The sequence below is a fragment of the Dendrobates tinctorius genome, unplaced genomic scaffold (genome assembly GCF_039654945.1).
Source record: "Dendrobates tinctorius isolate UK_male_01 unplaced genomic scaffold, ASM3965494v1 ptg000193l, whole genome shotgun sequence".
Taxonomy (NCBI): Eukaryota; Metazoa; Chordata; class Amphibia; order Anura; family Dendrobatidae; genus Dendrobates; species Dendrobates tinctorius.
Window position 1 is genome coordinate 1,336,859 of NW_027361860.1, and position 26,478 is coordinate 1,363,336.

A 26,478-nucleotide genomic window follows, 5' to 3' on the forward strand; every position below is an offset into this window, starting at 1 on the left:
TGTGTGAATAAGAAGGAGTGTGACTATGCTTAAAATTTCAAAAATCCTTTGGTACCGAGTGTGAGGAAAGGACCTACAATAAATCTCCATATGGAGCCGGATCGCTACCGGGATGGGTAGAAAAAGAAGAATATTATATTCAATTATATATGTCATTTTTGTGATGAAAAATAAAATATATAATTATGACACATATAGAAACGCTCAATTTTGAGACAGGAAAATTATATCTATTAATAATCACATATAAGGAAAAGAAGGGGGGTTCAGAACCACTATACTGGAGGAAGATGCGCTTGGTGAAAAGGGAATATTTATGTATATATATAAAAAAAATGGGAATGTTTATATATGTAAAAAAAGGGGGGTTAAAATCCGTTTATTAAAAGAGAAAATAAAGAAATATATATATATGAAAAGCTGTATGTATAACATGAATAAAAAACGTGTGAATAAAAAGAATAAAAAGGATCCATTGGTACTAAATGTAAGGCAAGGACCTACAAGAAATCTCACCAAAAAAAGACCATATGGAGCCGGATCGCGACCGGGATGGGTGGAAAAAGAGGAATATTATATTCAATTATATATATTATTTCTGTAAACAATTATAAAGAAAAATAAAATATATAATATATATAGAAAGAGAATAATATCTATAATAATCTAATATATGAAAAGAAATCATACAAAATTATTAGCGAAAAAAATTACACTGTTAAAAAGTAACATTAAAGAAAAACTTCAGTGATCTCATTGAGTCCATTAGGTTTCAATGTGTTCAATCTATAAATCCAGAAGATTTCTTTGCAATTCAATTGCCCGATTCTGTCGGGATGATCATTTGGAATACGCTCAATAGGACTTATTTTGAATCCATTAGAATTTCTATTATGCTTTAAAGCAAAATGTCTAGAGAGACTATGTTGTAGAAAACCAATTTTGATATTGTGTCTATGGGAATTAACCCTTAGATGCAAGGGTTGCGTGGTTCTCCCTACATATTGTTTTTTACACTCACATTCAATTAAATAGATCACGAATTCTGTAGAACAATTTAAAAAACTTTTGATAGGAAAGCTTTCATCAGTGGTGGTGGATTTAAAAGTATTTTCTTTATGTGAAATGATTTTACAGCATAGACAGTTTCTTCTACCACATTTATATATTCCTTTTAAAAGATTTTGTGAGAAGGACAGATGATCTGTTCTGAGACAACTAGGGGCAACTAGATTTTTAATTTTAGGAGCTCTTCGAAAGGTAATACCTGGGTTTCTAGGGAGAATTTTATTTAGAACAGGGTCATTTAGTAAAATATGCCAATTATTCATTAAAATCTGCCTGATTTCAATATTCTCAGCACAATACTGTGTGATGAAATTACTTGAGAACCTATTATTATCATTTTTAATCATCTTAGATCCATTCACCAGTGAATTTTGGGATAGATTTTTACATTTATTATAGGCATTTTTGACCAAATCCACAGGGTATTTTTTGTTTAAAAAACGATTCTTTAAAATTTCTGCCTGTTTTTCAAAGTCTTCCTGATCAGAACAATTTTTTCTAATTCTTCTGTACTGATTGTCTGGTATATTTCTAAGCCATTTACCAAAATGCTCACTACTGAAGGGTATGTAGCTATTTTTATCAACATTTTTAAAAAAAGTTTTAGTTAAAATGTTATTATCTTGAATAAAAATGGTAATATCTAAAAAATTGATCATAAAAGGATTATATGTTGAGGAAAAAGAAAGACCCCAGCAATTATTATTCATGTCCTTAATAAATTCGTTAATGTCATTATTTGAATTGTCCCATATGATGACTAAATCGTCAATAAATCTCTTATAAATAATTATATTTTGGTGTAATCTGGAGTTAGAAATATAAAAATCCTCAAAGACCCCCATAAAAATATTTGCATATGTAGGTGCGACTTGGGAACCCATCGCAGTCCCAAGCCGCTGATGATACAAACACCCATTAAAAGTGAAATAATTGTTTTTTAAAATAAACTCCATACCCTTCAATAAAAACTTTTTTGTGCAGCAGACAGTCTCATATCACTTATTAAAACCTTATTAAAACATGCAAGTCCCAAATCATGGGAAATATTCGAATATAAGGAGGCTACATCCATAGTTAAAAAACATATTGTGGTTTCCATTTAATATGCTGTAAAAGTTGAATAAGATTTGTGGAGTCTTTGATGAAACTCTTGAGACTAGGGACATGTGTCACCATAATTCTATCAACATAATGTGATAGATTACTTGTAATGGAACCAATACTGGATATGATGGGTCTGCCGGGAGGATTTACCAGACTTTTGTGGATCTTCGGTAAGTGATAGAAAAAAGGAGTATGTGGATTCGCAATACAAAGAAATTTCAGCTCATATTTATCAAAGACATTCATATTTTTACCTTCAGAGATCAATTTTTCTTAATTCATCTTGACATTCGGTAATACATCAAAAGAAGTTTTGACGTAGTACTTTTCGTCAGATAAAATTTTGAAGGCTTCGCCACAATAGTCTTTATAGTCTTGAATGACTATCCCTTCTCCTTTGTCCACCGAACGAATTACAATATCGGTACGGGATTTCAGCATTTTTAATGCCATCTTTTCATTTTTTGTTAAATTATGTCTACAATTATTTTTATTTTTATTTATATTTTTGGTTTGAAACAGTTCTTTGAATTCTTCCTGTACTATGTCATTAAATACTTTCAGATGATGACCTTTACTTTCAACAGGATAGAAATTAGATTTTTTTGGTACTTCCAAATGAAATTCAGGTATGGCCCTGTCCATCAAAGCTTCAGGATTATATGGTTTTGTCAAGTCTGCTTCCTTTAGTGAAAAATGTCGTTTAAGTGTGAGTTTTCTTATAAAAATCTGTAGATCTAAAAAAAAGACTAAAATAGTTTGTATTATATGTGGGACAAAAAGTAAGTCCTTTGGAGAGTACATTAGTTTCATCAGATGTGAGATTATGGGAGGATAAATTAAAAATATTGTTGCTATCTTCAGTACAAGAATTGTCTTTGTGTTTTATTGATTTATTTTCCCTTTCTTTTTTTCTCCCCCCTCTGCTTCCTTGGTAGATCCTTTTCTTTTTCCGTTTTTTGGAGTGAAGAAATTCTTTATATGTGCAGGTTTCAGTGCTCGCGGTAAAAAAGGGACAGTGGCTGTATTATCTGTGCTGGAATTATCAATTAAGGTCATATTGTCCTTAGGTGTGTTAGGAACAGAAAAATCTATTAGTGACTCCTGTGTACCTTCAGGGAATTCTATAAGTGCCAGTGGAGAAATTTCAATAGGCGTAGGTGTGATGATTTTGTTTGTGTCAAGAATAGGGTTAATTGTGTCTATAATATTATCATTTTCAGAATTTTTGTGAATCTTGTTATCATTGAGACGGGCCATTTGTTCCTTAATATTTTCCAGATGTTTCATCGCTTCAATGATTGGTGCAGTCATTTTGGTATTTTTAATTATGGGGGGTTTTAAAAAAATATTTTTCTTTGGGTGGTAGTATATTAATATTTTTAACTCTTGATGTATCAGATTTCTTGGGGAAGGAATTAACACCTTTGTGATAAGTGTCAACTTTTTTGTTGGTATCTATTGTTTGAGTAACAGGATTGTTCGCATTATTAATTCTCCTATAATCTTCCCTGTCTCTTTGTAATTTCTCATTTCACATAAAGAAAATACTTTTAAATCCACCACCACTGATGAAAGCTTTCCTATCAAAAGTTTTTTAAATTGTTCTACAGAATTCGTGATCTATTTAATTGAATGTGAGTGTAAAAAACAATATGTAGGGAAAACCACGCAACCCTTGCTTCTAAGGGTTAATTCCCATAGACACAATATCAAAATTGGTTTTCTACAACATAGTCTCTCTAGACATTTTGCTTGTAAGCATAATAGAAATTCTAATGGATTCAAAATAAGTCCTATTGAGCGTATTCCAAATGATCATCCCGACAGAATCGGGCAATTGAATCGCAAAGAAATCTTCTAGATTTATAGATTGAACACATTGAAACCTAATGGACTCAATGAGATCACTGAAGTTTTTCTTTAATGTTACTTTTTAACAGTGTAATTTTTTCTCTAATAATTTTGTATGATAATTTCTTTTCATATATTTGATTATTATAGATATTATTCTCTTTCTATATATATTATATATTTTATTTTTCATTATAATTGTTTACAGAAATAATATATATAATTGAATATAATATTCCTCTTTTTCCACCCATCCCGGTCGCAATCCGGCTCCATAAGGTCTTTTTTGGTGAGTTTTCTTGTAGGTCCTTTCCTTACATTTAGTACCAATGGACCCTTTTTATTCTTTTTATTCACACGCTTTTTATTCATGTTATACATACAGCTTTTCATATATATATATTTCTTTATTTTCTCTTTTAATAAACAAATTTTAACCCCCCTTTTTTTACATATATAAACACTTCCATTTTTTTTTTTTTATATATACATAAATATTCCCTTTTCACCAAGCGCATCTTCCTCCAGTATAGTGGTTCTGAACCCCCCTTCTTTTCCTTATATGTGATTATTAATAGATATGATTTTCCTGTCTCAAAATTGAGCGTTTCTATATGTATCATATTTATATATTTTATTTTTCATCACAAAAATGACATATATAAATGAATATAATATTCTTCTTTTTCTACCCATCCCGGTAGCGATCCGGCTCCATATGGAGATTTATTGTAGGTCCTTTCCTCACACTCGGTACCAAAGGATTCTTTGAAATTTTAAGCATAGTCACACTCCTTCTTATTCACACAGTTTTTTATTCATGTTATACATACAATTTTTTTTATATATACATTTTTTATTTCTTCATTTTTAATAAACGAATTTCACCCCCCTCTTTTTATATACACATAAACTTTTCCTTTTTTTATATATACATAAATATTCCCTTTTCCAAGCGCATCTTCCTCCAGTATAGTGGTTCTGACTCTGGACTCGGAGTCTTTCCCCTCTTTTTTAACGGGTTCGGTATTTTCTGCTTTCCTTTTTCATTTTTATCAATTTTTCTTCTTTTCTTTTTTATATTATGTTTGTTCTGCAGTAAGAAACAAAAGAAAAAGCATTTTAATTTGATTGCAAATGGATTAATATATTTTGCGCAGCTTTAACCTGTGAACTTTGACATTCGTTCCACTATTACATGTTCTTTTGGCGCCCAATTTCAAATAGTGTATGTATATAACTGGAGATGGCTGTATCTGTTCACTTCATGTCATCCCCTGAGGAAGAAGTATTAGAAACTTCGAAACGCGTTAGGAATTAAACTGTTAAAACCCTTCATGCTGTACTACTGAACTTTGTCAAGCAGCGCACAGTGAGTCCGAAAAAAATATTTTATCCATGAGGATTTACATTGGCGGTCACGGAGTGGACCTTCGGGCGTGCAGCAGCTGACAGTCGATTATATGCTTTTATCTCCCCTGCAAAAGGTGAGTGAATTTCTTATCATTTATTCCCAATACCACCCAGATAAGACCCTATTGCGCTTTTTTTTCCTTCAGCTTCTTTTATATTGAATCTTCTGCGGCTGTCCCTGGATAGCACAGCCGTTGCAAAAGGAAATTCTGAGCCGCAGAGGGTCCGGTACTTTGTATCAGCATGGAATATTTCCAGAATAGATCATCATCAAGGGAACGCTTGATTCTACAAACCATTGGGAACATAGGATACACGGTATCCATTGAAGATACCTCAGATAACTTCACCGAGGAAGAAACTAGGACTTTTCGGAGGATATTTACGAACTTTAAAGAAGCTTTGAAGGAGGAATTACATTTCAGCCTGGATGCTCATTTCCTCTCCATTTATCTAGAGGAAAATATCTGTCCACGAGGACTAAGGTTAGTCTTTGGCTCACCCTTTGATAAAGATCTGGACTTTACCAAAGAATGGGATAACAACTTGAATAACTGTATGCATAAAATGATCTTGTTACTTTTCAAAAAAGATCTAAATTAGCTGAGGTGGCAGCTTCAAAAGTCATGGAACTGTCAAAAGAGCTTATCCCCTTTCATAATCACCCTGAGTATAAGAAAATCAATTCCAATATAATTACACATGTCATGCAGGTGGAACATGAGACAGTACTCAAGAATTCAAAGAAATTACAAAGAGACAGGGAAGATTATAGGAGAATTAATAATGCGAACAATCCTGTTACTCAAACAATAGATACCAACAAAAAAGTTGACACTTATCACAAAGGTGTTAATTCCTTCCCCAAGAAATCTGATACATCAATAGTTAAAAATATTAATATACTACCACCCAAAGAAAAATATTTTTTTAAAACCCCCCATAATTAAAAGTACCAAAATGACTGCACCAATCATTGAAGCGATGAAACATCTGGAAAATATTAAGGAACAAATGGCCCGTCTCAATGATAACAAGATTCACAAAAATTCTGAAAATGATAAAAATATTATAGACACAATTAACCCTATTCTTGACACAAACAAAATCATCACACCTACGCCTATTGAAATTTCTCCACTGGCACTTATAGAATTCCCTGAAGGTACACAGGAGTCACTAATAGATTTTTCTGTTCCTAACACACCTAAGGACAATATGACCTTAATTGATAATTCCAGCACAGATAATACAGCCACTGTCCCTTTTTTACCGCGAGCACTGAAACCTGCACATATAAAGAATTTCTTCACTCCAATAAACGGAAAAAGAAAAGGATCTACCAAGGAAGCAGAGGGGGGAGAAAAAAAGAAAGGGAAAATAAATCAATAAAACACAAAGACAATTCTTGTACTGAAGATAGCAACAATATTTTTAATTTATCCTCCCATAATCTCACATCTGATGAAACTAATGTACTCTCCAAAGGACTTACATTTTGTCCCACATATAATACGAACGATTTTAGTCTTTTTTTAGATCTACAGATTTTTATAAGAAAACTCACACTTAAATGACATTTTTCACTAAAGGAAGCAGACTTGACAAAACCATATAATCCTGAAACTTTGATGGACACGGCCATACCTGAATTTCATTTGGAAGTACCAAAAAAATCTAATTTCTATCCTGTTGAAAGTAAAGGTCATCATCTGAAAGTATTTAATGACATAGTACAGGAAGAATTCAAAGAACTGTTTCAAACCAAAAATATAAATAAAAATAAAAATAATTGTAGACATAATTTAACAAAAAATGAAAAGATGGCATTAAAAATGCTGAAATCCCGTACCGATATTGTAATTCGTTTGGCGGACAAAGGAGGAGGTATAGTCATTCAAGACTATAAAGACTATTGTGGCGAAGCCTTCAAAATTTTATCTGACGAAAAGAACTACGTCAAAACTTCTTTTGATGTATTACCGAAAGTCAAGACGAATTATGAAAAATTGATCTCTGAAGGTAAAAATATGAATGTCTTTGATAAATATGAGCTGAAATTTCTTTGTATTGCGAATCCACGTACTCCTTTTTTCTATCACTTACCGAAGATCCACAAAAGTCTGGTAAATCCTCCCGGCAGACCCATCATATTCAGTATTGGTTCCATTACCAGTAATCTATCACATTATGTTGATAGAATTATGGTGACACATGTCCCTACACTCAAGAGTTTCATCAAAGACTCCACACATCTTATTCAACTTTTACAGCATATTAAATGGAAACCACAATATGTTTTTTAACTATGGATGTATCCTCCTTATATTCGAATATTTCCCATGATTTGGGACTTGCATGTTTTAATAAGGTTTTAATAAGTGATATGAGACTGTCTGCTGCACAAAAAAAGTTTTTATTGAAGGGTATGGAGTTTATTTTAAAAAACAATTATTTCACTTTTAATGGGTGTTTGTATCATCAGCGGCTTGGGACTGCGATGGGTTCCCAAGTCGCACCTACATATGCAAATATTTTTATGGGGGTCTTTGAGGATTTTTATATTTCTAACTCCAGATTACACCATAATATAATTATTTATAAGAGATTTATTGACGATTTATTCATCATATGGGACAATTCAAATAATGACATTAATGAATTTATTAAGGACATGAATAATAATTGCTGGGGTCTTTCTTTTTCCTCAACATATAATCCTTTTATGATCAATTTTTTAGATATTACCATTTTTATTCAAGATAATAACATTTTAACTAAAACCTTTTTTTAAAAATGTTGATAAAAATAGCTACTTACCCTTTAGTAGTGGGCATTTTGGTAAATGGCTTAGAAATATACCAGACAATTAGTACAGAAGAATTAGAAAAAATTGTTCTGATCAGGAAGACTTTGAAAAACAGGCGGAAATTTTAAAGAATCGTTTTTTAAACAAAAAATACCCTGTGGATTTGGTCAAAAATGCCTATAATAAATGCAAAAATCTATCCCAAAATTCACTTGTGAATGGATCTAAGATGATTAAAAATGATAATAGGTTCTCAAATAATTTCATCACACAGTATTGTGATGAGAATATTGAAATCAGGCAGATTTTAATGAATAATTGGCATATTTTACTAAATGACCCTGTTCTAAATAAAATTCTCCCTAGAAACCCAGGTATTACCTTTCGAAGAGCTCCTAAAATTAAAAATCTAGTGGCCCCTAGTCGTCTCAGAACAGATCCTCTGTCCTCCTCACAAAATCTTTTAAAAGGAATATATAAATGTGGTAGAAGAAACTGTCTATGCTGTAAAATCATTTCACATAAAGAAAATACTTTTAAATCCACCACCACTGATGAAAGCTTTCCTATCAAAAGTTTTTTAAATTGTTCTACAGAAATCGTGATCTATTTAATTGAATGTGAGTGTAAAAAACAATATGTAGGGAGAACCACGCAACCCTTGCATCTAAGGGTTAATTCCCATAGACACAATATCAAAATTGGTTTGCTACAACATAGTCTCTCTAGACATTTTGCTTTAAAGCATAATAGAAATTCTAATGGATTCAAAATAAGTCCTATTGAGCGTATTCCAAATGATCATCCCGACAGAATCGGGCAATTGAATCGTAAAGAAATCTTCTGGATTTATAGATTGAACACATTGAAACCTAATGGACTCAATGAGATCACTGAAGTTTTTCTTTGTTACTTTTTAACAGTGTAATTTTTTCGCTAATAATTTTGTATGATAATTTCTTTTCATATATTTGATTATTATAGATATTATTCTCTTTCTATATATATTATATATTTTATTTTTCATTATAATGGTTTACAGAAATAATAATATATATAATATTCCTCTTTTTCCACCCATCCCGGTCGCGATCCGGCTCCATATGGTCTTTTTTGGTAAGATTTCTTGTAGGTCCTTTCCTTACATTTAGTACCAATGGATCCTTTTTATTCACACGTTTTTTTATTCATGTTATACATACACCTTTTCATATATATATTTCTTCATTTTCTCTTTTAATAAACAAATTTTAACCCCCCTTTTTTACATATATAAACATTTCCATTTTTTTTTATATATACATGAATATTCCCTTTTCACCAAGCGCATCTTCCTCCAGTATAGTGGTTCTGAACCCCCCTTCTTTTCCTTATATGTGATTATTAATAGATATAATTTTCCTGTCTCAAAATTGAGCATTTCTGTATGCATCATATTTATATATTTTATTTTTCATCACAAAAATGACATATATAAATGAATATAATATTCTTCTTTTTCTACCCATCCCGGTAGCGATCCGGCTCCATATCGAGATTTATTGTAGGTCCTTTCCTCACACTCGGTACCAAAGGATTCTTTGAAGTTTTAAGCATAGTCACACTCCTTCTTATTCACACAGTTTTTTATTCATGTTATACATACAATTTTTTATATATATACACATTTTTTATTTCTTCTTCATTTTTAATTAACGAATTTCACCCCCCTCTTTTTATATACACATAACGTTTTCCTTTTTTTATATATACATAAATATTCCCTTTTCCAAGCGCATCTTCCTCCAGTATAGTGGTTCTGACTCTGGACTCGGAGTCTTTCCCCTCTTTTGTAACGGGTTCGGTATTTTCAGCTTTCCTTTTTCATTTTTATCAATTTTTCTTCTTTTCTTTTTTATATTATGTTTGTTCTGCAATAAGAAACAAAAGAAAAAGCATTTTAATTTGATTGCAAATGGATTAATATATTTTGCACAGCTTTAACCTGTGAACTTTGACATTCGTTCCACTATCACATGTTCTTTTGGTGCCCAATTTCAAATAGTGTATGTATATAACTGGAGATGGCTGTATCTGTTCACTTCATGTCATCCCCTGAGGAAGTAGTATTAGAAACTTCGAAACGCATTGGGAATTAAACTGTTAAAACCCTTCATGCTGTACTACTGAACTTTGTCAAGCAGCGCACAGGGAGTCCGAAAAAAATATTTTATCCATGAGGATTTAAAATGTAAATAGAAATCCCATGAGACATGCCTACTTTTGTCTGGTGTCACATCAAATGCATGGGCATAAACAATGCAAACACATACAAACGCATGCACACGCAGCGTTTTTCCCATCATGCGCAAGAGGAGCATAAAACGCTGCTTTAAAATGTGCTTTGCATGCATTTTTGCATTTGCATGATATGCTGCTGACTCAAATGCTAATGTGAACCTAGCCTAACTCAGCAGGAAGTAAGGCAGCGGCAAAAAAAAAACAAACAAAAAAAACAAAACACTGAAGTAGAGAAATCCCCGGGCCTTGATGGGATACACACCTGAGTACTGCAGGAAATCAGTACAATCTTTAAAGATTTCATAATAACAGGGTCTGTACCACAGAACTGGCATATAGCTAGTGTGTTGCCAATATTCAAAAAGGGAACAAAAACTGAACTTGGAAATTATAGACCAGTGAGATTAACCTCTACTGTGGGTAAAATCCTTGAGGGTTTTCTAAGAGATGCTATACTGGAGTATCTGAAGAATAACCTCATGACCCAATATCAACACGGGTTTATGAGGGACCGTTAATATCAGGCTAATCAGATGAGCTTCTAAGAGGTAAGTTCCAGACTGGACCAAGGGAATGCAGTGGATGTAGTGCATATGGACTTTTCAAAAGCTTTTGATAACGTGCCACAAAAAAGGTTGATACATAAAATGAGAACAATGGGGATAGGGGAAATATGTCTAAGTGGGTTAAGAGCTGGCTCAGGGATAGGAAACAGAGTGGTTATTAAAGGAGCACACTCAGACTCTGTCACGGTTAGCAGTGGGGTACCACAGGGGTTGGTGTTGGGCCCGCTTCTTTTTAACATTTATTAATAACCTTGTAGGGGGCATAGAGAGTAGAATTTCAATATTTGCAGATGACACTAAACTCTGAAGGATAATCAATACAGAGGAGGACAATTTTATATTACAGGAGTATTTATGTAAACTAGAAGCTTGGGCTGATAAATGGCAAATGAGCTTTAATGGGGATAAGTGTAAGGTCAAGCACTTGGGTAGAACGAACAAGATGTATAATTATGTGCTTAATTGTAAAACACTGGGCAAAACGGTCACTGAAAAAGGCCTGGGTGTATGGTTTGGACAACAAACTCACATTTAGTGGCCATTGTCAGGCAGCTGCTGCAAAGGCAAATAAAATAATGGGATGCATTAGAAGAGGCATAGATGCTCATGAGGAGAACATAATTTTACCTCAATACAAGTCACTAGTGCGACCACACTTAGAATACTGTGTACAGTTCTGGTCTCCGGTGTATAAGAAAGACATAGCTGAACTTGAGCGGGTGCAGAGAAGAGCGATCAAATGTTATTAGGGAACTGGGGGTCTGCAATACCAAGACAGGTTATTACACCTAACATTAGTTTGGACAAATGAAGGCTTAGGGGTGATCTTATTACAATGTATAAATATGCGGTGACCGTACAAAGACCTTTCTAATGATCTTTTTACTCTTAGACCTGAGACGATGACAAGGGGACATACTCTACATATGGAGGAAAGAAGGCTTAATCATAATCACAGATGCAAAAGACATTCAGTATTTTTTTCATTTTCTATTACTTAAGCTTAAAGGATATATGTTCCATTTGATTTGCATTTAAAGAAACCGAGCATTCCCTCCACTCGGTCTTAGGGTCATATAGTGCACCCAGACGGGATGGGCTCACATATAATACTAACTTTTTATTTTCAGGTGTTGTGGAACCTCGACGTATTAGTTGATGCATACCACATGTATAGATTTTATATATTATAAAGTTGCTGAAATTTTGCTTTTTCTATTAAGCAACATCTTACTTGTTCCTGTAATAGGCTACATTTGCTTTATTTCAACAGTATTTGTATGTATATGTCTGCCTGTATTCCCTCACTTTGTGGGGGCATTCCCTGTCTTCACAGGGAATTCTCTTTCCTATCCCTTTTCCCTGGTTTAATTTACCTTCCCTCCCAACAGTTTTTCTACCCTACCTGTTGTTCCTCTACCTTGATCCATATCCTTTAAAAAATGTTTAAAATACCAATAAAAATTATTGAAAATAATCAGATGCAGATTCTTTAACTGTAAGAGCAGTGAGACTATGGAACTCTCTGCCATATGATGTTGCAATGAGTGATTCACTGCTAAAACCTAATAAGGGCCTGGATGCCTTTCTTAAAAAGTATAATGTTACAGGTTATATACACTAGTTTCCTTGATATTGTGTTGATCCAGGGAGCTAGAATGATTGCCATATGTGAAGTCGGGAAGGAATTTTTCCCCCCCAATGTGGAGCTTAGTGTTTTCTGCATGGGTTTTTTGCCTTCCTCTCGATCAACATGTTAGGCTATGGGTTGAACTAGATGGACAAAGTCTCCCTTCAACCTTAAATACCATGTTACTATGTATTGAACTTAGCCTTGAGTTCAGCAAGTATCTTTGAGAATAAATGCACATGTCAGTTTCCAAAGCTTCCCTCTCAGTGTTACCCAATATACCCTGCACCAGATGCACAGAAGATGATTATTTATTCATTATTTGATGTTCATGTGTGATAACTGGGATAATCTAGTGATCCATTACACAGATCCAAATAATGGTTGGCAGTTTTTCCTCCAGGTCACCTTGGCATCAGAACAATCACAACAGGTCAGATCCGGTCCGTGAAGAACGGCTAGCTGTTAAAATGGATAAGAGTCGTTATAAGGAGGACAAAATCTATACAAAGATAGAAGTCCTGAAACTGACTACCGGGTGCTGCTATTTAATGTCTCTGCAAGGCATTTATGGAGACACCAAGCGAGCAAGGCAATTAAATAGACTATATGGCTTGAGGAGACCTGTTTGACCACATGGCATATTTGATGCAGTTTCATGTGGACAAGGTAAAAGTCTTTTACAGATTCCTAATAATCCACTGCCTGTATATCATAGTCCCAGTGTTTGTTACCACTGATCTATCCTCTACTTTCTACGCCACAGACTATTCAGCAGAGATTGTGTGCAAACTCCAATTCCTGCATAGACCTGGAATCATACATTGGTGATTAGTTCATTTTCATAAGTCTGACAACCTTCTACAATAGATATGTAAGGAGACATTCATTTCTTTTTTTTCAGTCAACATCTGCTACTTATCCCTGCAGTGACCTGAAGATTGAGATCATTCTCCTTGATGACATAAGACAAAAATCCCCAACATTGGCTTATCAGCCATGAATGTGTTTGAGGGTGACATATTGAATAACTATTGGCTCTAAGGGATACATTGCACCCAAGTTAAGGAACATCCCTGAATGATTAATGCTGATAGGACTGAGGGGGTAATCTAATCCCAATATATCCTGCTCATATATTATCAAAGATGCGTCTTCATAGGGTGTGTAAATCCCCTCAAATGGTATATTCAGCTCATCTTTTACCTTACGTTCTAACAGAAAATGGACGGTGAAGGATACAACCATCTAGTAGATTCATTTTCCTTCGGCATCATACTGTAAGAGGATTGTGGGTGATCAGCTAATCTAGAGCTGAGGAACATTGGAGGAAAACCACCAGTCTCCGAGCAAGGACATCCCATATTTTCCACCAGAGATCAGCTTTGAGGACAATGTTATCATACAAGGGACAAGTAGGATTTTGCTAGTTTTCCCACTTACAAAGAATGGAGAGGTCTGTAAAGGTTTCTTAGTTACACTTCAAAATGAGAGAATCTAAAATAAAAGCCAGAAAAGCACATGATAGGATTTTTACACCATTAAATTGCATGAATTAAGTATTTGATCACATACCATCCAGCACGAAATCTCAGGCCTGGCTGTTCTTCTGTAAGAAGCCCTCCTACTCTTCCCTCATTATGTGTATTACTTCCATTTGCTCCTTTGTGTAGACAGGAGTATTATACAGGTATCAAGTTCAATCAGGCTCCAGACTATCCACCATGGCCAAGACCTCAGCGCTGTCCAGGGATACCAGGGACAAAATTGTACATCTACACAAGGCTGGGATGGGCTACAGGGCAATAGGCAAGCAGCTTGGTGAGAAGGAAACAACCATCGGCACAATTAGAAAATGGAATAAACAAGATGACTCAACCTTCCTCAGTTTGGGGCACCATTCAAGAGCTTGCCTCGTGGGGCAAGGAAAATCCTGAGAAAGGTCAAGGATCAGCCTAGAACTACATGAAAGGACCTGGTCAATGACCTGAAGAGATCCAAGACAAGTATAAAACTATACCATTCTTAACACATTATGCTGTCACAAATTAAAATCCTGCAGGGCACGCAAGTCCCCCTGCTCACTCCAGCACCTGTCCAGGCCCTTTTAAAATTTGCTAATTACACTCTGGATGGTCCAGAGGAGGCATGAGAGGTCATGTGGTCAGATGAGACAGGATTATCTTTTGGTGCAAACACCACTTGCAATATTTTGAGGACCCAATCGCTTAGCAAGGTGTGGGAAACATTTTGGGGAGGAGGACTTCTGCATCCAACTAGAATCAGGGTTGACCGACTTCTATTTTAGGAAAGATTTTGTATGCAAGTACCTGGACGAGAATGAAGTGATTAACCAGAGCCAGCATAGGTTTGTAACTGAGAAGCCATGTCAGACTAACTTACTTTCCTTCTAATTTAACCTAATCAAGTTCTAAGTATCTCATACCATTCTTTTTGAAAAAAATGACCAAGTATGGACTGGACAAGGTGACTGCCAGGTGGATTCATAATTGGCTTAGCGATCATACCCAAACATGCACATCCATTTTCAGTACTAAAAATACAGACATAGTATTGAGTCTATATTTTAGTGCTATTTTTATATATTTTCATATGTTACTATACGTTAGAAAAAAAAAAAAAAAAAAAAAAAAAATCGCATGTTCTACCCTCCTATTAGATATACAGCACTGAGAAATTCATTAAAAGTACCCCAGGAATGCCGAAGGCTCTTGATCATGGCAAAGACATCCTTTTTGAAATGCATAGATGCTGCCAAAAAGAAATGCAGAATATAGAAATTATCTTGTGACCCTTCTGGTCGTTGAAGATGCTTCTAGACAATGAGTAGTAAAATATATGACTGTACGTAACTTGCTTTGCCTCGCTTTGGCCTTTTCCTTTATACTAGTGTCTCATACTATCTAATTTTTTTTAACTTCTAGGTTTCTGAATGGAATGAGAGGATTCCCTATACTTGTAAGGGTGAAGAATAGTTATTGGGGTCAAGTCACACAAGACTGCTACCCACCAAGTGGCCTGCTTGGTGTTGAATAGCGGAAGAAATGGTAAGATTTCTCTACCTCATTCTTATCCTATATTTAACTGTCCTTTTCAATCTCCATTTTATTTATGCTCTTTCAGTGAATTAAAGTTTACTATGAAAAAGTTAGATCCACGCTGAGGAAGGACATTTTTCATATCTATAACAGGAAATCCGATCTACAGTGTCCAACAGTATTAGGAATTGCCACAAGAAGCAAGATTCCCAAAAGCTATGTGTTATCCTTCTAGTCTACATGTAGTGCCATTTATGATATTTTCACTTATATATTTTTTGACAAACTCCCCGTGATCTCCAGCCAACTAATCAGGAGTGTATGTGAAGCTTGGACCGTCAAATTATTCATATACAGAAATAAGTGTTTTCTCTATAGTTCCGTTCAGCTGTTTCATTTGAATGTGTCAAATAGTTTGAGAAGACATTGGCGGACATCTGTTATGGTCATGAGCTGGTCATACAAGCTGGCCAAGATGACATTGATGAACCTATAAGCAGCACATCAAGGTAATTTGTAGTAAGAAGGTAATGCTTCCTTTAAATTACATTTTGAATAGTATATATGTTTTAATCTGATTTAAACCAGAGAAGGAAGAAAATAACGTTCAAGACCAAGGACCCCCAAGGAGAAAGCCAAGAAGATGAAGATGTAGACCATAGCACTCAGGAAGAAGACAGTTTTCAGGAGGACCAAGAAGAAGGCCAGCATATAGAAGAGGAATCCCTGAGCAGTGTGGATGATAGCTGGACTACAAGATTAATATACTATACCCTCAAATAAAAGGAACTGCTTGAAATTTCCATTAATTTGAAAATCTCACATCTTCATGAATAAAAAGCATTATTTCTTCATTTTCTTCCAAAGGACTAAAGAACAAGAAATAACGCTGCCTGCTTGAATTGGAAGTATAGAAGAATATTTCCGGAGCAGCGTGGATGAGGAGAGGTGGACTACAAGGTCGATATACTATATCAAATAAATACAGCTGTTCCAAAATAATTAACTTGACCATTGCATTATCACCTTGTAGTATTATTCTCAATATTCTTCATTTCAGAGTCAAAGTACCCTCTATACCTTCAAGGCAAACAAGTGCCATGAAGCAAAGGCAGTCTACAGTATTGCTACAAGAACAACAAGGTAATGATAGCACAGAAATTACATTAGTAACTTCAAAACCTTATATCTTTATGTTCTAAAATCATTATTTGCCTTATTTCCATTCAGAAGGCTCAAGAACAAGAAACAACCCTGCCTGATAGAATGGAAAGAACCCTTGTTATAAGACTGAAGTGAATCAACAGCAACTTTCACTAAATAGTAAAATGAAATTTTATTTGCTGATTTTAGTCTTACTAGTAGAGTTGAGCGATACCATCCGATACTTCAAAGTATCGTATCGGATGGTATCGGCCGATCTTTAAAAAAAGTATCGGTATCGCCGATTCCGATACCGGAAGTCCCATTCAAGTCTATGGGACTTCCGGTATCGGAATAAGAAAAACCCTTTCCTGCCCTTGTACAGCCTCTCTGGGGTCTGTACGGGCCTTTCGGGGGGCTGTGCCGGCCTGCCAGGGGGTCTGTGCAGGCTCCGGTGGTCTGTGCCGGCCTGCCGGTGGTCTGTGCAGGCTCCGGGGGGCTGTGCCGGCCTGCCGGGGGGCTGTGCCGGCCTGCCAGGGGGTCTGTGCAGGCTCCGGTGGTCTGTGCCGGCCTGCCGGTGGTCTGTGCAGGCTCCGGGGGGCTGTGCCGGCCTGCCGGGGGGCTGTGCCGGCCTGCCGGTGGGCTGTGCAGGCTCCGGGGGTCTGTGCAGGCATCGTCCGATGGGACTACAAGTCCCATCGGACGATGCCTGCTACCATGACAGTGATTGACACATTAGCCAATGATGGGACAGTAGTAGTCCCATCATCCGGTTAATGTGTTAAATGTAAAAAAAAAAAAAAAAAAAAAAAAAAAAAAAATTACATGCTACATTCATACTACATACTACATACATGCTACATTCATACTACATGCAACATACATACTACATATATACTACATGCATGCTACATACATACTACATATATACTACATGCATGCTACATATATACTACATGCATGCTACATACATACTACATGCTACATGCATGCTACATACATACTACATACATGCTACATATATACTACATACATACTACATATATACTACATGCATGCTACATACATACTACATATATACTACATGCATGCTACATACATACTACATGCTACATGCATGCTACATACATACTACATACATGCTACATATATACTACATACATACTACATATATACTACATACATACCACATACATACTACATGCATGCTACATATATACTACATGCATGCTACATACATACTACATATATACTACATGCATGCTACATACATACTACATGCTACATGCATGCTACATACATACTACATACATGCTACATATATACTACATACATACTACATATATACTACATGCATGCTACATATATACTACATACATACTACATACATACTACATATATACTACATACATGCTACATACATACTACATATATACTACATGCATGCTACATATATACTACATGCTACATACATACCACATACATACTACATACATGCTACATATATACTACATGCATGCTACATACATACTACATATATACTACATGCATGCTACATACATACTACATGCTACATGCATGCTACATACATACTACATACATACTACATGCTACATACATACCACATATATACTACATACATACAATACATACATAGACATACAGTACATATAACATAGAGTAACATACTTACCAATACTTGTCACATTGTTCCCCGAAGCCATTGTCGTCTACGGAATAAATATTAACATAACAAACCACAAAAATACTCACCCACGATCCGAAGCAGTCCACGAGTGTGTCCCACGACGATCTTGGGTAGAGAACTGCAGCATCAGCTGATGCTGCCGTTCTCTACGGGCTGCAGGAATCCAATGACGGAAGGTAGGTATCCTTCCGCACTGTATTCCTCCGCCACTTAAAAAAAAAAATTTCCCACGCAGCAATGGCATAAAGTGAGACTAGGGACTTTTTTTTTTTAAGTGGCGGAGGAATACAGTGCGGAAGGATACCTACCTTCCGTCATTGGATTCCTGCAGCCCGTAGAGAACGGCAGCATCATCTGATGCTGCAGTTCTCTACCCAAGATCGTCGTGGGACACACTCGTGGACTGCTTCGGATCGTGGGTGAGTATTTTTGTGGTTTGTTATGTTAATATTTATTCCGGAAAGACAATGGCTTCGGGGAACAATGTGACAAGTATTGGTAAGTATGTTACTCTATGTTATATGTACTGTATGTCTATGTATGTATTGTATGAATGTATTGTATGTATGTAGTATATATGTGGTATGTATGTAGCATGTAGTATGTATGTAGTATGTATGTAGCATGCATGTAGCATGTAGTATGTATGTAGCATGCATGTAGTATATATGTAGTATGTATGTAGCATGCATGTAGTATATATGTAGCATGTATGTAGTATGTATGTGGTATGTATGTAGCATGTAGTATATATGTAGCATGCATGTAGTATATATGTAGTATGTATGTAGTATGTATGTAGCATGCATGTAGTATATATGTAGCATGCATGTAGTATATATGTAGCATGCATGTAGTATATATGTAGCATGCATGTAGTATATATGTAGCATGCATGTAGTATATATGTAGTATGTATGTAGTATATATGTAGCATGTATGTAGTATGTATGTAGCATGCATGTAGCATGTAGTATGTATGTAGCATGCATGTAGTATATATGTAGTATGCATGTAGCATGTAGTATGTATGTAGCATGCATGTAGTATATATGTAGTATGTATGTAGCATGCATGTAGTATATATGTAGCATGCATGTGGTATGTATGTAGCATGTAGTATATATGTAGCATGCATGTAGTATGTATGTAGTATGTATGTAGTATGTATGTAGCATGCAGTATGTATGTAGTATGTATGTAGTATATATGTAGTATGTATGTAGCATGCATGTAGTATGTATGTAGCATGCATGTAGTATGTATGTAGCATGTATGTAGTATGTATGTAGTATATATGTAGTATGTATGTAGCATGTAGTATGTATGTAGTATTTTTTTTTTTTTTTTTTTTTTTTTAACATTTAACACATTAGCCGGATGATGGGACTACTACTGTCCCATCATTGGCTAATGTGTCAATCACTGTCATGGTAGCAGGCATCGCCCGATGGGACTTGTAGTCCCATCGGACGATGCTTGCACAGACCCCCGGACATCAGCACAGCCCCCCGGCAGGCCGGCACAGCCCCCCGGCAGGCCGGTACAGACCCCCACAGGGTGCACAGCCCCCCGGCAGGCCGGCACAGCCCCCCGGCAGGCCGGCAGAGACCCCGGGCAGTCCACACAGCCCCCCGGCAGGCCGGCACAGCCCCCCGGCAGGCCGGCAGAGACCCCCGGAAGGCCCGAAATGACGGCGCATCATGATGCGCACACACCGCGCATCATGATGACGTCAGGCCGTCAATCAACTGAACTTCCGATTCCGATGCCGAATTCCGATATTGAAAAAATATCGGAAGTCGGTATCGGAATTCCGATACAGCAAGTATCGGCCGATACCCGATACTTGCGGTATCGGAATGCTCAACACTACTTACTAGTAAAAGATGAGCATATCATTTTTTTCTTGCTCTAGGTGTCAGACACATTGTCTTCTAGCTTGAAATGTTAAAGCTTCCATTGGCCAGTTAGAGAAAAGGTCAAGTAGAATGAACCTTCATCTTTCGGTATATAAAGACACTTCTGGGTAAAGTCTCTACACTGCTTTTGGCAATCAGTTGTAGCTTTTCTCTTCAGCCTGAACTCCAGAGACGGCAGTGTTCCTTCTACAAGGATTTATCCCAAAAGATCTGCTCCAGCTTTTTGCTTCCATTTTAAAATTGTTTTAATTGCAGCTTTTTTCTAAGGTTTTAGCACTCTGTATATTGTGTACTTTTACTCCATCTGTTGGTTTGAAGGCTTTATTAGTAGGTTTACTTTATCTTTTATAGGTTAACTTCATCTTCTGGGGCGTGCAATATTATTCGGCCCCTTTACTTTCAGTGCAGTAAATTCACTCCAGAAGATCATTGTGGATCTCTGAATGATCCGATGTTGTGCTAAATGACTAATGATGATAAATATTATCCACCAGTGTGCAATCAAGTCTCCATATAAATGCACCTTCTCTGTGATAGTCTCAGGGTTCTGTGTGATGCACAGAGAGCATCATGAAGACCAAGGAACACAACAGGCAGGTCCGTGATACTGTTGTGGAGAAGTTTAAAGCCGGATTTGAATAAAAACTGATTTCCAAAACTTTAAACATCCCAAGGAGCACTGTGCAAACAATCACATTAAAATGGAAGGAGTATCATACAACTGCAAATCTACCAAGACCTGGCTGTCCCTCTAAACTTTCATCTCAAGATACCCAACCACAGATCCCACAGTAGAGCACTGATTTGGTGAAATGTGCACCAAGGGGAAAAGAGAATACATCAGGAATCAAAGAGAAAAAGCAGGACCAAATGTGAAATGATCCAGGAAGAGATGGATCGTGACTCAGACAAAAAGAGGCAAATACCATTTTCCACATTTGCTTCACATATTCTTTTTTATTTTTTCCTTTTTCATACATTCTCTTTTAAAAAATAATTTTAAAATCCATATTAAATTAAATTGTATTTTATTATATTGGAGGACAACACGAAAGACAAAGTTATTTTAACATGTGACAGAAGAAGGCGGCTCAATGGAAGAAAAAAAAAAAAGTAAAGATACTGAAAGGCCAACTCAAGATGACCCATTGGAAAAAAAGTGAAGCAGAAGAATCATTTACACCTTGGTGTAAAGTTTCTTGCAACAACCCTTTGAGAAAGAAAATGGCTGGAGCAGGGATGTATAGGCATTATTCTCTGGAGTTAGAGCCCATTTCTGGCTTTGTGAAGCATCTGTCAAAAACTGACAGTCAATAGGTACAAACAAGAGGTAAGAACCAAATCTTCATGAAGGTAATATTTGACAGTATTTTCCTGTTTAATCTTATTTCTTATGTTTTATTTTAGGTAGAGAATGTTGCTCGATTTCTGTATTTCATGGACAGCGAGATTCCATCATTGAACTTTATGACATTAAGGCCTGTGAATACTTCAAACTTTTGGAAGTTGGCAACACCCATCAGACAGTATTAATTACCTAAAAAATGTAAAGCGGTTCAGCCTTTAACAAATGCCTCATCATTAATTCATAAAAACATGACATTACATACTGCGGCAAATTTATTTAAATGACCAACTTGGAATCATTCAAAAAAGAGGCTCAGCAAAGGAATATCTAAAGAAATGATGGCAAAAAAATTGTCCTCCCATTCCTCACCAACAACCTGATTGTTTGGTTTCTTTTAGTTTTCTAATTGTTTCTTTTTCTTCTCTGTAGAGAAGCATCTGATGGAGCCAGTTCAGTCCCCTGCAGAGCTGGACAACGTGCTGTCTATCGCAGAGACGGCTTTAAAAAAAACGCTGGAAATGGCTATAAAGGAGAAGCTACCTGAACTAGAAGGACTGACCATTCTGTACTATCTGGAACGCCTCGCCATACTGCGAAAGCTTCAGAGGCCAGGGGTTGTCCAAAATATGACAGCAAGTAACTTAAGGGATTTATTTGTTTTTAAATTGCCTTGTGTTTTGCCTTCATTGCTTCTTGCAATTCTTTTACATGATTTCTTTATCTTGCAGGTTGATTATTGGAAAAAGAAAATCTTATGACAGTGGATGCATATGCCCAGGGTGAGCCGCTCATATCCATACCCTTCCTCTAGTTTTAGGGTCGTGACCGACCCATTTTAGGTTTTAAATGCATACATTCTACATACATTTGATTATTGCATCAAGACTTTTTGACTTTTTCAGGAACTTATTTTTAAACAAAATAGAATAAAATAAAACTATTTTACTAAATTGTAAAATGTTCTTATTAAAATTTTAACATTTGTGTTGTTGGGGTCAATTTCAACCCAGGTCTAATATAAGAGTAAAAAAAACAATAAGTCCCAAAACTGAACTCAAACACAATATAAACCAACAGCCCACAGCCAGCTCCACCTCCAACAACTTGAGTTAGGGACATGTCCAGGCATGTATGGCCAAATCAGCTTAGAGTTGGTACTTTGCAGATTATACATCTCCAGTTTACACATGCAACAATGAGGAGAAGAATTGATGTAAGCCAAATTCTGGATTATATCTTAGATGATAATGAATCAGAGGACACACAGCAGCAAACTGATACAGATGAACAGGTTTCTGAGGAGGAAGATTATGTGGAATATCAACCGGAAGACACAGACAGTTCTGATCAGTCTGATGAGGAGGTCACTGGTGCTGAAGCTGCTCCCGCTGAAAGATTCAAATCCAAAAGTGGCAAGATAAGTTGGAGCTCAGTATATCCAGATGTACATGGCAGGGCAGATGCTGCAAATGTCATAAAAATGACCCCTGAGATCACAAGGTTTGCTGTGACAAGAGTAAGTGACATCAAGACATGTTTTGATCTGTTTATGCCATTGTCAATAAAAAAAAAGTCATTATTGCTATGACAAACCTTGAAGGAAAAAAGTCCACAGCAACATGTGGAATGACCTTCATGATGATGTCCTGGATGCCTACATTGGTGTTCTTCTCCTTGCTGGAGTGTACAAATCCTGCAATGAGGACACCGATAGTCTCTGGGACGCATCGACAGGCAGGAATATTTTCCGGGCAACAATGTCACTTCAAAAACTTCAAATTATATCAAGAGTCCTCAGATTTGACAGACACCAGAACAAAATCTGACAAACTTGCTCCCATCAGGGATGTTTGGGAGAAATGGGTGCAGTTCCTTCCACTGATGTTCAACCCAGGGCCAGAGGTGACAGTAGACAAACGTTTTCTCCCTTTCCGCGGAAAATGCCCCTTCCGGCAATACATGCCAAGTAAGCCAGGCAAATACAGCATAAAAATCTGGGCAGCCTGTGATGCAAAAACTAGCTATGCATGGAATCTACAGATTTACACAGGCAAGTCTGCAAGCGGCATCCCTGAAAAAAAACAAGGAAAACGTGTAGTCCTCGATATGACTACTGGACTGCAGGGTCACATTACTTGTGACAATTTTTTTACCAGCTATGACCTTGGACAAGAACTTCTCAGGAAGAAAATCACCATGGTGGGCACAGTGAAAAAAAAAAAACCTGAGCTGCCCGCTAAATTGTTGCAGATGAAGGACAGGGCTCCACTTTCCTCAAAGTTTGTTTTTACAGACACCACCACTGCAGTTTCATACTGCCCCAAAAAACGATAGAATGTGGTACTGATGTCCACACTTCACAAAGATGCAGCTGTGTCATCAGGAAGTGACAAAAAGCCCACAATCATCCTGGACTATAACAAAAACAAATGAGGAGTGGACAACCTGGACAAGCTGACTGCCACCTACACTTGCCAGCGAATGACTAGGAGATGGCTAATGGTTGTATTTTACAATATCCTTGATGTGTTAGCGTACAAATCATTTGTGTTGTGGACCCACATTCACCAAGGATGGAATTCAAAGAAAAAAACAAGCGGAGGATGTTTCTTGAGGAACTAGGAAGATCCCTTGTCAAGGCGCACATTGACCAAAGGGAACGAGAGCCCCGAGACCCAGCCGCTGCAGCCTTGGTCCGACAACTCCAGAGCTCAACAAGTGTTTTGTCCACACCCACAGCAACACAAAGAGCATCATCACCAGCATCCTCCTCAACCAGGCCTGCCTGTTGTGAATGAGTCACCGAAGGAGGAAAAAAGAAAAAATACAAGCCAAGTCCAGAAAACCAGAGAGGTTGGTAGCTATCGGATTGCAGACCCCTGATCCTATTCACCACAACTAACAGTAGCCGTGGGGGATTCCTTCGGTACCCTAGACCCCTCGTTCACAGCCGGAGAACTAAATAAGCCTAAAGAAAGAAAGGGGTAATCTAAACTGCCCCAGAGCAGACCCCAAAGCAATAGACAGCCCCCAACATGTATTGTTGGTGAAAAGCAGATGAAAACACAAACACAGACAGAAAGACAGGTTGAGCAAACGATGGGGGCCCAACTAACTAAATAGGAAAGGACAGAAAAGATGCTGGCTGCAATCCGCAAAAAACCCTACCAAAAATGTCCCAACTGTCTGATAGGGAAAAAGGCCCTGAAGTCGCTAGACATCAAAAATCACTATATCAGCACTCAGGTATATTCTGAAAACAGAGCAAAGAGATAAACTGATCAGAGACAAAAATGGAGCTCAGCCCGTCCCAACAAAGGCAGGCTGAACACAAAACACTAAGCAAACAGACAAAATCTCATGGAAAAATAAGAGAGCAAAAACTTAGCTTTCAGTAGACAGGACTAACTGGTTGCAAGAGCTCAGAGCATAAAGGATCACCAGCACCCCTGTAGGGCGTCGTCTGCCTTATATCCACTCAGTGATTCCAGGTGTCTAATCAGGCTCCACCTGTTCAGATGACAGGTTCTTCTCAACCCAATCAATTTCACTACCTCTCTTCACCAGCAGAGGGAGTTCATCAGACATCATCGGTGAAGGGGAAAATGAACTCACAACACTTGCCTCAACATCAACCACAGCAGCCACAACCCCAGTGAGACCACCTGATTCTAATAGAAAGAGGTGTCAGGTCTGCCCTAGCAATAAGGACAGAAAGACAAACATCTTGGTTCGCCTGCAAAAAATACCTCTGCAAAGAACACACAAAAAGTGTCACTTTTAGCCACACATGCATCTAAAAGCTAGTACTTGATCTGTTGATTTGCTTGATTGATTGTTGTTTGTTTGTTTGTCCTAGAAAAGCTACTTTTTATTATTGCTATTAATGTTAATATAATTTTCATCTTTTATTTGTATTAAAGTTCTATAAAAAAAAAAAATCTGTTTTTTGCCTTTTTCATAAAGTAGTTAGATATGGGTCAAAATTAACCCGTAACACCATATATGTTACTAGAGTTAATATAAAATATGTATATTTTTTTTTTACATTTAAGAAATGTGTTCTAAAACCCTTCAGTAATAGTCAGGTAATATAACAAACTTTTTTAAGTTTATATTATTCTCTTGAGGTTCATTTGACAATATTTTTATATTGAAAATGAAGGGTATGCCCACAACAAAAATATTATAATCAATCGTTCCATGGATGAGAAACCCTAACAAGGTAACTAAGAGGTAAGAAACAAATTGGATCATATCTAACTTTTTTTTTTTTTAGGGTATCCAAGGGGTGATTTAAGACACGGGTCAAAACCAACCCGTTAACATAAGAAAGAGTAACAGAAAGCTAACACTAGAGGAAGGTTAAACATATTTGTTTCTTTTTTCGTTACCTAAATTTGGCGTAAAGCCAGTAAATAGCGAAGTGATCCGGAGGACATAACATGGTGTTGCCTCTAATTGCAAAGAGCAACGACAAGTATTTATTTGCAAAATTCCTTGCACATTCAAATGCTACCGCAGATAGGGTTTACAGAGGAAAGACCATCAATAGTTTAATTAAAGCAGCA

General features: G+C 36.5%; 1 long non-coding RNA gene across 1 annotated transcript in view; it reads right to left on the reverse strand.

The window, feature by feature from the left end:
* Positions 1-9,858: 9,858 nt before the first annotated feature.
* LOC141055990 (uncharacterized) overlaps positions 9,859-26,478 on the reverse strand; it is a 303,731-nt gene continuing 287,111 nt past the window's right edge. Inside the window, exon 2 of the long non-coding RNA XR_012221565.1 lies at positions 9,859-10,161. This is a non-coding gene — a long non-coding RNA (uncharacterized lncRNA). The remainder of the gene's footprint in view (positions 10,162-26,478) is intronic.